Raw genomic sequence first — 13,917 nt, 5'->3', positions numbered from 1 at the left:
CAGTAAAGCAAACGTGTGAGCAGCTGGTAATAAACATTACATAAGATAACTTAATCATTAAACAATAGGCAGTAAAGCAAACGTGTAAGCAGCTGGTAATAAACATTACATAAGATAACTTAATCATTAAGCGATAGGCAGTAAAGCAAACGTGTAAGCAGCTGGTAATAAACATTACATAAGATAACTTAATCATTTCGCAATAGGCAGTAAAGCAAACGTGTGAGCAGCTGGTAATAAACATTACATAAGATAACTTAATCATTTCGCAATAGGCAGTAAAGCAAACGTGTGAGCAGCTGGTAATAAACATTACATAAGATAACTTAATCATTAAGCAAAAGGCAGTAAAGCAAACGTGTAAGCAGCTTGTAATAAACATTACATAAGATAACTTAATCATTTCGCAATAGGCAGTAAAGCAAACGTGTAAGCAGCTGGTAATAAACATTACATAAGATAACTTAATCATTAAACAATAGGCAGTAAAGCAAACGTGTAAGCAGCTGGTAATAAACATTACATAAGATAACTTAATCATTAAGCAATAGGCAGTAAAGCAAACGTGTAAGCAGCTGGTAATAAACATAACATAATATAACTTAATCATTAAGCAATAGGCAGTAAAGCAAACGTGTAAGCAGCTGGTAATAAACATTACATTAGATAACTTAATTTTTAAGCAAAAGGCAGTAAAGCAAACGTGTGAGCAGCTGGTAATAAACATTACATAAGATAACTTAATCATTAAGCAATAGGCAGTAAAGCAAACGTGTAAGCAGCTGGTAATAAACATTACATAAGATAAATTAATCATTAAGCAATAGGCAGTAAAGCAAACGTGTGAGCAGCTGGTAATAAACATTACATAAGATAACTTAATCATTAAGCAATAGGCAGTAAAGCAAACGTGTAAGCAGCTGGTAATAAACATTACATAAGATAACTTAATCATTAAGCAATAGGCAGTAAAGCAAACGTGTGAGCAGCTGGTAATAAACATTACATAAGATAACTTAATCATTAAGCAAAAGGCCGTAAAGCAAACGTGTAAGCAGCTTGTAATAAACATTACATAAGATAACCTAATCATTTCGCAATAGGCAGTAAAGCAAACGTGTAAGCAGCTGGTAATAAACATTACATAAGATAACTTAATCATTAAGCAATAGGCAGTAAAGCAAACGTGTAAGCAGCTGGTAATAAACATTACATAAGATAACATAATCATTTCGCAATAGGCTGTAAAGCAAACGTGTGAGCAGCTTGTAATAAACATTACATAAGATAACTTAATCATTAAGCAATAGGCAGTAAAGCAAACGTGTGAGCAGCTGGTAATAGACATTACATAAGATAACTTAATCATTAAGCAATAGGCAGTAAAGCAAACGTGTACGCAGCTTATTATAAACATTACATAAGATAACTTAATCATTTCGCAATAGGCAGTAAAGCAAACGTGTAAGCAGCTTGTAATAAACATTACAGAAGATAATTTAATCATTAAGCAATAGGCAGTAAAGCAAACGTGTAAGCAGCTGGTAATAAACATTACATAAGATAACTTAATCATTTAGTAAAAGGCAGTAAAGCAAACGTGTGAGCAGCTTGTTATAAACATTACATGAGATAACTTAATCATTTAGTAAAAGGCAGTAAAGCAAACGTGTGAGCAGCTTGTAATAAACATTACATAAGATAACTTAATCATTTCGCAATAGGCAGTAAAGCAAACGTGTAAGCAGCTGGTAATAAACATTACATAAGATAACTTAATCATTTCGCAATAGGCAGTAAAGCAAACGTGTAAGCAGCTGGCAATAAACATTACATAAGATAACTTAATCATTTCGCAATAGGCAGTAAAGCAAACGTGTAAGCAGCTTGTTATAAACGTTACATAAGATAACTTAATAATTTAGCAATAGGCAGTAAAGCAAACGTGTAAGCAGCTTGTTATAAACGTTACATAAGATAACCTAATCATTTCGCAATAGGCAGTAAAGCAAACGTGTAAGCAGCTTGTTATAAACATTACATAAGATAACTTAATCATTTCGCAATAGGCCGTAAGGCAAGCGTGTAAGCAGCTGGTTATAAACATTACATGAGATAACTTAATCATTAAGCAATAGGCTGTAAAGCAAACGTGTAAGCAGCTGGTTATAAACATTACATAAGATAACTTAATCATTTAGCAATAGGCAGTAAGGCAAACGTGTAAGCAGATGGTAATAAACATTACATAAGATAACTTAATCATTAAGCAATAGGCAGTAAAGCAAACGTGTAAGCAGCTGGTAATAAACATTACATAAGATAACTTAATCATTAAGCAAAAGGCAGTAAAGCAAACGTGTGAGCAGCTGGTAATAAACATTACATAAGATAACTTAATCATTAAACAATAGGCAGTAAAGCAAACGTGTAAGCAGCTGGTAATAAACATTACATAAGATAACTTAATCATTAAGCGATAGGCAGTAAAGCAAACGTGTAAGCAGCTTGTAATAAACATTACATAAGATAACTTAATCATTTCGCAATAGGCAGTAAAGCAAACGTGTGAGCAGCTGGTAATAAACATTACATAAGATAACTTAATCATTTCGCAATAGGCAGTAAAGCAAACGTGTGATCAGCTGGTAATAAACATTACATAAGATAACTTAATCATTAAACAAAAGGCAGTAAAGCAAACGTGTAAGCAGCTTGTAATAAACATTACATAAGATAACTTAATCATTTCGCAATAGGCAGTAAAGCAAACGTGTAAGCAGCTGGTAATAAACATTACATAAGATAACTTAATCATTAAGCAATAGGCAGTAAAGCAAACGTGTAAGCAGCTGGTAATAAACATTACATAAGATAACTTAATCATTAAGCAATAGGCAGTAAAGCAAACGTGTAAGCAGCTGGTAATAAACATTACATAAGATAACTTAATCATTAAGCAATAGGCAGTAAAGCAAACGTGTGAGCAGCTGGTAATAAACATTACATAAGATAACTTAATCATTAAGCAATAGGCAGTAAAGCAAACGTGTAAGCAGCTGGTAATAAACATTACATAAGATAACTTAATCATTAAGCAATAGGCAGTAAAGCAAACGTGTGAGCAGCTGGTAATAAACATTACATAAGATAACTTAATCATAAAGCAAAAGGCAGTAAAGCAAACGTGTAAGCAGCTTGTAATAAACATTACATAAGATAACTTAATCATTTCGCAATAGGCAGTAAAGCAAACGTGTAAGCAGCTGGTAATAAACATTACATAAGATAACTTAATCATTAAGCAATAGGCAGTAAAGCAAACGTGTAAGCAGCTGGTAATAAACATTACATACGATAACATAATCATTTCGCAATAGGCTGTAAAGCAAACGTGTGAGCAGCTTGTAATAAACATTACATAAGATAACTTAATCATTAAGCAATAGGCTGTAAAGCAAACGTGTGAGCAGCTGGTAATAAACATTACATAAGATAACTTAATCATTAAGCAATAGGCAGTAAAGCAAACGTGTACGCAGCTTATTATAAACATTACATAAGATAACTTAATCATTTCGCAATAGGCAGTAAAGCAAACGTGTAAGCAGCTTGTAATAAACATTACAGAAGATAATTTAATCATTAAGCAATAGGCAGTAAAGCAAACGTGTAAGCAGCTGGTAATAAACATTACATAAGATAACTTAATCATTTAGTAAAAGGCAGTAAAGCAAACGTGTGAGCAGCTTGTTATAAACATTACATGAGATAACTTAATCATTTAGTAAAAGGCAGTAAAGCAAACGTGTGAGCAGCTTGTAATAAACATTACATAAGATAACTTAATCATTTCGCAATAGGCAGTAAAGCAAACGTGTAAGCAGCTGGTAATAAACATTACATAAGATAACTTAATCATTTCGCAATAGGCAGTAAAGCAAACGTGTAAGCAGCTGGCAATAAACATTACATAAGATAACTTAATCATTTCGCAATAGGCAGTAAAGCAAACGTGTAAGCAGCTGGTAATAAACATTACATAAGATAACTTAATCATTTCGCAATAGGCAGTAAAGCAAACGTGTAAGCAGCTTGTAATAAACATTACATGAGATAACTTAATCATTTTGCATTAGGCTGTAAAGCAAACGTGTAAGCAGCTGGTAATAAACATTACATAAGATAACTTAATCATTAAGCAATAGGCTGTAAAGCAAACGTGTGAGCAGCTGGTAATAAACATTACATAAGATAACTTAATCATTTAGCAATAGGCAGTAAAGCAAACGTGTAAGCAGCTGGTAATAAACATTACATAAGATAACTTAATCATTAAGCAATAGGCTGTAAAGCAAACGTGTAAGCAGCTGGTAATAAACATTACATAAGATAACTTAATCATTAAGCAATAGGCTGTAAAGCAAACGTGTAAGCAGCTGGTAATAAACATCACACATAAAATAACTTAATCATTTCGCAATAGGCAGTAAAGCAAACGTGTGAGCAGCTGGTAATAAACATTACATAAGATAACTTAATCATTAAGCAATAGGATGTAAAGCGAACGTGTGAGCAGCTGGTAATAAACATCACACATAAAATAACTTAATCATTTCGCAATAGGCAGTAAAGCAAACGTGTAAGCAGCTGGTAATAAACGTTACATAAAATAACTTAATCATTTCGCAATAGGCAGTAAAGCAAACGTGTAAGCAGCTGGTAATAAACATTACATAAGATAACTTAATCATTAAGCAATAGGCTGTAAAGCAAACGTGTGAGCAGCTGGTAATAAACATCACACATAAAATAACTTAATCATTTCGCAATAGGCAGTAAAGCAAACGTGTAAGCAGCTGGTAATAAACATTACATAAGATAACTTAATCATTTCGCAATAGGCTGTAAAGCAAACGTGTGAGCAGCTGGTAATAAACATCAAACATAAAATAACTTAATCATTTCGCAATAGGCAGTAAAGCAAACGTGTAAGCAGCTTGTAATAAACATTACATAAGATAACTTAATCATTAAGCAAAAAGCAGTAAAGCAAACGTGTAAGCAGCTGGTAATAAACATAACATAAGATAACTTAATCATTTCGCAATAGGCTGTAAAGCAAACGTGTGAGCAGCTTGTAATAAACATTACATAAGATATCTTAATCATTAAGCAATAGGCAGTAAAGCAAACGTGTGAGCAGCTGGTAATAAACATTACATAAGATATCTTACTCATTAAGCAATAGGCAGTAAAGCAAACGTGTGAGCAGCTGGTAATAAACATTACATAAGATAACTTAATCATTAAGCAATAGGCAGTAAAGCAAACGTGTGAGCAGCTGGTAATAAACATTACATAAGATAACTTAATCATTAAGCAATAGGCAGTAAAGCAACCGTGTGAGCAGCTGGTTATAAACATTACATAAGATAACTTAATCATTTCGCAATAGGCAGTAAAGCAAACGTGTAAGCAGCTGGTAATAAACATTACATAAGATAACTTAATCATTTAGCAATAGGCAGTAAAGCAAACGTGTGAGCAGCTGGTAATAAACATTACATAAGATAACTTAATCATTAAGCAATAGGCAGTAAAGCAAACGTGTACGCAGCTTATTATAAACATTACATAAGATAACTTAATCATTTCGCAATAGGCAGTAAAGCAAACGTGTAAGCAGCTTGTAATAAACATTACAGAAGATAATTTAATCATTAAGCAATAGGCAGTAAAGCAAACGTGTAAGCAGCTGGTAATAAACATCACACATAAAATAACTTAATCATTTCGCAATAGGCAGTAAAGCAAACGTGTAAGCAGCTGGTAATAAACATTACATAAGATAACTTAATCATTAAGCAATAGGCTGTAAAGCAAACGTGTGAGCAGCTGGTAATAAACATCACACATAAAATAACTTAATCATTTCGCAATAGGCAGTAAAGCAAACGTGTAAGCAGCTGGTAATAAACATTACATAAGATAACTTAATCATTAAGCAAAAGGCAGTAAAGCAAACGTGTAAGCAGCTGGTAATAAACATTACATAAGATAACTTAATCATTTCGCAATAGGCTGTAAAGCAAACGTGTGAGCAGCTTGTAATAAACATTACATAAGATATCTTAATCATTAAGCAATAGGCAGTAAAGCGAACGTGTGAGCAGCTGGTAACAAACATTACATAAGATAACTTACTCATTAAGCAATAGGCAGTAAAGCAAACGTGTGAGCAGCTGGTAATAAACATTACATAAGATAACTTAATCATTAAGCAATAGGCAGTAAAGCAAACGTGTGAGCAGCTGGTAATAAACATTACATAAGATAACTTAATCATTTAGCAATAGGCAGTAAAGCAACCGTGTGAGCAGCTGGTTATAAACATTACATAAGATAACTTAATCATTTCGCAATAGGCTGTAAGGCAAACGTGTAAGCAGCTGGTAATAAACATTACATAAGATAACTTAATCATTTAGCAATAGGCTGTAAGTCAAACGTGTAAGCAGCTGGTAATAAACATTACATTAGATAACTTAATCATTTAGCAAAAGGCAGTAAAGCAAACGTGTAAGCAGCTGGTAATGAACATTACATAAGATAACTTAATCATTAAACAATAGGCAGTAAGGCATACGTGTAAGCAGCTGGTAATAAAAATTACATAAGATACCTTAATCGTTAAGCAATAGGCAGTAAGGCATACATAGTAGCAGTTTTGAAGGAGGTAACCACGAAATTTGCTCATACATATGTTTTGATGTATGAGTATGGACATTCATAAATAAAGACATGCTATGTGTGTGTGCTATTTTGTTTTGTCTGTGACTGTCTTATTTATTTTCTGGTGTTCCCAGGTAGTATGCCTTTAAAAAGAGGCACTGAGGAAGGGTTGGCTACTGGGCTTGTTCCTGTAGATTTCATTGTATTATTACATTTTACCCTTTCCTCAATAGCTGTGTAACTAACAAACTATGCATTTCGTGGTTCCATCAGTATATGACCTCCTTCATGGTTTTTCTAAGATTAATTTTGATAATCTTTGGAAAACATGTAACTACAGTTAAACTGCGGTCATTCGAAAAGGCAGTCGTTCGAGTCCCTCGAGGTAGGGACTTGGTCCCGAACATTTCCTTCTATCTTCATATAAAATATACTGACGCTGCATCGAAACTGAAATAAGTTAAGGAGTCGAGCACAATATCTTTTCTTTAGAGATAAGACCTATGGAAAGATTGAACAACTTTAAAATGATCTACCCGAAGTTTTTTAATGTACCATCACACTATAACATAATAACATTTTGTCGTTATACTCACCGAAGTTTCAGTTTATATTTGTTTTAACTAAAATACAGGTACCATATACCTTCAGCCCGACCTATCAGCAGAAAAAAAATAGTTCGATTCCAAAACAGCAAAATCCTCAATGGTTTGGACGCAAATTAAATATTGTACTTGATTCTCAATCTTTGTCGTACAAGTTTATAAACGAATACAATGTGAAACATTTTCACGAAGAGCAATCCCTTAAATCAACTATGATTCAATATAATTAACTTCAACACACTTGTGCTTTGTTCAATAGGTCTAAACCTTGTCAGATCTTCTAACAGATATTGATAGTTATTCTCATTATAATACAAATGATCATATCTGAAACCCACTACGTCTGAAACGTGATCTACAAGGGCGTAGTTTGTGGTTTATATATCTAAACATAATTATTAAACACTGTGCAGAAAGATTAAAAGCTCTTTTGTATAAGATCTGCTGTCTACGTATTTTCATTGGTATTGCGCACGTTAGTAACTTATCGATGAGACATCGTATTAAAATAACTATTTATTCATTTATAATTTTGTTTTGTTTTCTTTTACATTTAGTATACCACAAGCTTTGAACATATGCGCCATTCTACAACGCAACACATAATCGGTGTTGCAGTAAACAGTCGGTTTGACGACCTCCAACATAAAATACACTGAAACCTATTTCCTTACAGACTGGAAAAATTGAAACTCTGGTCGTTCGAAACATCGGTTCCCTCGAAGTTTTGCTCACGTCAGCAATTTATCGATGAGACATCGTATTAAAATACTTACGTTGAATATCTAAAAGTTGTAAGAATATATTATATTGTATATACTCATTCTGTATAGAGATTCTTTACATACGTGGTTGTCCTGGTGCTCGAAATGATTTATGTTGTGAGGTATCTGGTGTACAAATCAGATTTTATTTATCATGCCATGCCGTTATGTTATATTATGACGCTTGGTTACCCAATATGTAAAGCAAATGAATGAAAGTCATTGCAGATAGTTAAATGGCAGTGTTTTAATTAATGTGCTTTTCACCTTAAGTCGGAAGTGCAATTTCATATTCTTTTCAAGCTTTCACAATTTTTACCCAAACATTTACGTTTTCTTCCTCTACATGTTGTGTATTTATATGAATAACATCCGAAACAAGTCCAGTGGTCGAAAGATTAAACATTATCCCCGTTCAAGGGTTAGATTTAGGCTCAGCCCCCATGACCAAGATTCGAAAAACAAACACGCACTGAACAGAGAAACGGCACAACAACACAAATCTCCATAAAACAACACACTACACATAACATATACAAATCTAGGGGTGCTAATAAGGATTGATAGGTACCGCTTTGGAACGTTCAGTGAAGTAGAAAGATACTTGGGGGCATAAACCAGGGTGATTGTTGTGTGCACAACTTTAAACTTATCGCAACAATCAGGAATATAGAAAAAGCATAAATGATAAAACTTATCAAAGTACGCATTAACTTGAGGAATAGATAAAACAAATAATAATAAATGATAAAAATAAAAAAGTACACGGAAGTGTTTTTATGATAAGTATTATGATATTTATAATAACTTGTTTACACTGAACAAAATTTCTAATTAGTCAGCCTAAAATGATATGAATTTAAATGTTTGAAACTTCTTTTTTTAATCTGGTATTAAATGTATGAATTATACTAAACCTATCGTTTGCACTAATAAAATATTCAATATTTGACCAAATGCTCTGGAGTGTAGCGAATTAGCAGTGTGCACCTTTCGCGTGAAATTTTCTCGTGTAATCCGTGGTTTTCGTACATGATTATCTACACTTGTTCAATACACATTTTATGAACTGAAAAACGTAACAAAATGGCAAGAATGACCATAGAAGAACGTGGTAGAGCGGTTGGAATGGTTGCAGCTTGTCAATCTCTCAGACAGGTATGTAATCACATTTTTCATGACGTCATTTCTTTACCAAATTTATTTTTAATCATAATGCGGTGTTCATTTTATGACATGCTCAAAGTTTGGCCTCTATTTCAAGTAGCCCGAACACTCAACAGACAATTTCGGACAATTCAGCTCCTCTGGTCCAAATTCCAGCAAACCGGAAGTGTCACTGACCGCAGGCGGAATCGTAAATCTAGAGTTACTACACGCCGCCAGGATAGGTACACTATTTTGAGTCATTTGAGGCATCGTTTTCAACCTGCGACGTCGACAGCGAGGCAAACCTTGGGTTTACATGGTAGAAATGTTACACCGCAGACTGTTCGTAACCGCCTCCGCTAGATTAGATCTAGACGACCAAGAAAAGGTATCGTATTACTGCAAAGGCATCGGCATGATCGGTTGGTGTGGGCGCGACGTCACCTACGATTCACGCAAGCTGATTGGTCCAATGTCCTTTTTGTTGACGAGACGAGAGTAAAGTTGCAACAAGCTGATGGTCGGGTGCGGGTCTAACGTCGCCGAGGGGAACTGAACCACGCGGAGTGTGTACTTCAGCAGGAACGATTAGGTGGAGGCTCCGTTATGTTTTTTGCAGGCATTTCTATGCACACCAAAACGCCATTTGTCAGGGTACACGGTAATCTGATTGCACTAAGGTACTAAAATGACATATTTAGACCTGTTATCCTGCCACACATAGCCGTCAATCGAGGTATGTTACTTGCCTAAGAAAATGCGCCATGTCATGCCGCAAGAGCAACGCAGCAATTTCTAAGAAACAACAACATCCGAATAATGCAATGGCCAGCAAGGAGTCCGGACTTGAACCCCATAGAGCATGTTTGGGACGCGCTCAAATGCGCCATAAGACATGGGCCACAACCAGGTAATCTCGGATAACTTGAGCAGGTGGCGGTGCATGCATCGACTGGGATTCTCCAGGGAACTATTCAAAGATACATTCGCTCCATGAGGTCGCGCTGTCGGGCAGTGATTGCTGCAAATGGGGGGCCATACGAAATATTAAATAAATTGTGACTTTCTAAACTGACAGATGTATTAAATGAATTGGCACAGATCATTCACTTTATAAATGAATTAAATGAAATGTTATGTAATTGTGTCAGACGAGTTGATCTTTGAATCGTGATAAAAAAACTTGTCCACTATCGAATTGTTTTTGAGTTATTGCCTTTAAACTCGTGTGACTAATTAGAAATTTTGCTCAGTGTATACAAAAACGACAAGGTTATTGACAAAATATAACGTTCCAGTAATAATCAATGTGATAAAAATGTGACATACATATGTTAATAACAAGGCTTGAAAATTCGAGATATGTGAACGAGCCCGTGATATATGAGCAACTTGAACGAGCTCCTGATAATTGAGATGCGTTTACGAGCATGTGACAATTGGGATACGTTTACGAGCATGTGACAATTGGGATACGTTTACAAGCATGTGATAATTGAGATACGTTTATGAGCATGTGATAATTTGGACACGTTTACGAGCATGTGATAATTGAGATACGTTTACAAGCATGTGATAATTGAGATACGTTTACGAGCATGTGATAATTGAGATACGTTTACGAGCATGTGATAATTGAGATACGTTTACAAGCATGTGATAATTGAGATGCGTTTACGAGCATGTGATAATTGAGATACGTTTACAAGCATGTGATAATTGAGATACGTTTACGAGCATGTGATAATTGAGATACGTTTACGAGCATGTGATAATTGAGATACGTTTACAAGCATGTGATAATTGAGATACGTTTACGAGCATGTGATAATTGAGATACGTTTACAAGCATGTGATAATTGAGATACGTTTACGAGCATGTGATAATTGGGATTCGTTACCTAGACCACGATAATTCATTTATTTCAACGTGCCTTTACAATTGATTTTTGCCAATGAGCATGAGCTAATTGAGATACGTCAACGAGCCCGTGATAATTGAGATACGTCAACGAGCCCGTGATAAATGAGATACGTCAACGAGCCCGTGATAACTGAGATACGTCAACGAGCCCTCGATAATAGATTTTTGCAAACAGGCCCGTGATAATTAAGAAAGGTCAACGTTCCCGTGATAATTGAGATACGTCAACGAGCCCGTGATAATTGATATTTTTGCCAACGAGCCCGTGATAATACAGACACGCCAACGACCCCATTTTAATTGAGATACGTCAACGTGCCCGTGATAATTGATTTTTGCCAACGAGCCCATGATAATTGAGATATGTTAACGAGCCCGTGAATATTGAGTTACGTCACCAAGCCCTTGATAATTGAGATACTTCAACGAGCCCGTGATAATTGAGATACGTCAACGAGCCCGTGATAATTTAGATACCTCAACGATCCCGTGACTATTGAGATACCTCTAAGAACCCGTAATACTTGAGATACGTCTAAGTGCCCGTGTTACTTGAAATACGTCTAACAGTCTGTGATAATTGAAATACGCCTAAGAGCCCGTGAAACTTGAGATACGCCTAAAAGCCCGTGATGCATAAGATACGTCTAACAGGCCGTGATGATTGAGATACGTCTAAGAGCCCGTGAAACTTGAGAAACGTCTAAGAGCCCGTGCAAATTGAGGTACGTCAACGACCAAGTTTTGATTGAGATACGTCAACGTGCCCGTAATTATTGATTTTTGCCAACGAGCCCATAATAATTGAGATATGTTAACGAGCCCGTGATAATTGATATTTTTGCCAACGAGCCCGTGATAATTGAGATACGTCTACGAGCCCGTGATAATTGAGATACGTCAACGAGCTCGTGATGATTGAGATACGTCTACAAGCCCGTGATAACTGAGATACGTCAACGAGCCCTTGATGACTGAGATACTTCAACGAGCCCGTTAAAATTGAGATACGTTAACGAGCCCATGGTGATGGGGAAACGTCTACGAGCCCGTGATAATTTAGATACGTAAACGAGCTTGTGATGATTGAGATACGTCACCGAACCGTCAACAAGCCCGTGATTATTGAGTTAGGTCAATTAGCACGTGATAATTGAGATACGTTAAGGAGGCTGTTAAAGTTAAGATACGTCAATGAGCTCGTCATGATAAAGATATGTCAATAAGCCCGTGCTGATTGAGATACGTCAACGATCACTGATGATTAAGATACGTCAACTTGCGCGTGATAATTGAGAAACGTCAACGAGCCCGTGATGATTCAGATACGTCTATGAGCCTGTGATATTTGAGATACGTCAACGAGCCCGTGATAATTGAGATACGTCAACGAGCCCGTGCTTATTGAGATACGTCTACGAGCCCGTGATAACTGAGATATGTCAACGAGCCCTTGATGACTGAGATATTCCAACGAGCCCGTGAAAATTGAGATACGTCAACGAGCCCGTAGTAATGGAGAAACGTCTACGAGCCCGTGATATTTGTGATACCTAAACGAGCCCGTGATAATTGAGATACGTCAACGAGCCGTCAACAAGCCCGTGATAGTTGTGATATGTTAATGAGCCCGGGAAAGTTGAGATACGTCAATGAGCCCGTGATGATTGAGATACGTCAACGATCACGTGATGATTAAGATACGTCAACCAGCGCGTGATAATTGATAAACGTCAACGAGCCCGTGATGATTGAGATACGTAAATGAGTCCGTGATAATTCAGGTACGTCAATGAGCCCCTGATCATTGAGATATGTCAATGAGCCTTTGAAAATCGCCATACGTCAATGTGCAAGCGATAATCAAGAACACTAGCCAGAGATAATAGAAATATGTCCTTTAATCCTTGACAATATCTGATATTTAGACCTTAACGTCGTATTAAAGAGTGAATTTAAAATATTTAAATTTAAACATGATTAATATTATCTGACCCGTGATAATAGAGATGTGTAAACGTGCCCGTGACAATTAACGTATTTACTCGAGCTCATAATAATTGGTATTAAATTACGAAACCTTGATAATTGAAATACTTATAGCAAATGATAAACCCCAAGGCCGTCTTTGAGTTTTGATAAATAAAAATATGTTGAGCAGATGGATAATTTCATAATATTGATACGGAAATATGTTACATATTATCTGTTGTTGTTTTTTAACGATTCGAATTTCGAAACCATATCGCGCCTCTCTAATTATGGTATTTCACAAAATGTAAGGATTTCATGTACGTGTAATATTTTAAATCGGCCTGAAATAGACGAGAAAATTGGTAAATGATAAAGTTTATTCTGTCTAATATGTAAAAAGAATACAATTGATATTAAGCTGGAAACATGAATAGTCAATTCACAAATAAATAAGGCAATACACATTCACAAAGATCACTGATATACTAGTAACTACTCAATTGATAAGTTATCAATAAATACTTTAGTTTTACTCTTTAATATCACGTTTCGGCGTAACAGTTTTTAATCCTTGTTAATATTTGATACAAGATAAAAAAAAATGTATATTTATAGTCGGTTGTATGATGATAAGAAAAATGAGTTGATAAAGACCTTAAGGCCAATACGCCGTTTTAAAGAGTTAAACTAAAATATTTAAACTTAAATATACACACAAATCAAGTGAAAAACTGCTCACATTTGAACAAATTACTAACTAGTTAAA

General features: G+C 35.2%; 1 protein-coding gene across 4 annotated transcripts in view; it reads right to left on the bottom strand.

The window, feature by feature from the left end:
- Positions 1 to 13,510: 13,510 nt before the first annotated feature.
- Positions 13,511 to 13,917, bottom strand: part of LOC128224163 (uncharacterized) — a 31,049-nt gene continuing 30,642 nt past the window's right edge. For all 4 annotated transcript variants that reach the window (XM_052933890.1, XM_052933889.1, XM_052933892.1 and 1 more), the window contains one exon: positions 13,511 to 13,917. This exon is cut by the window's right edge. The gene's annotated coding sequence lies outside the window, so the exon portion shown is untranslated.

Source organism: Mya arenaria, chromosome 17 (assembly GCF_026914265.1).
Source record: "Mya arenaria isolate MELC-2E11 chromosome 17, ASM2691426v1".
Lineage (NCBI taxonomy): Eukaryota > Metazoa > Mollusca > Bivalvia > Myida > Myidae > Mya > Mya arenaria.
Note: the sequence above shows the minus strand (reverse complement) of the source record. Positions and strands in the feature narration are given on the sequence as shown.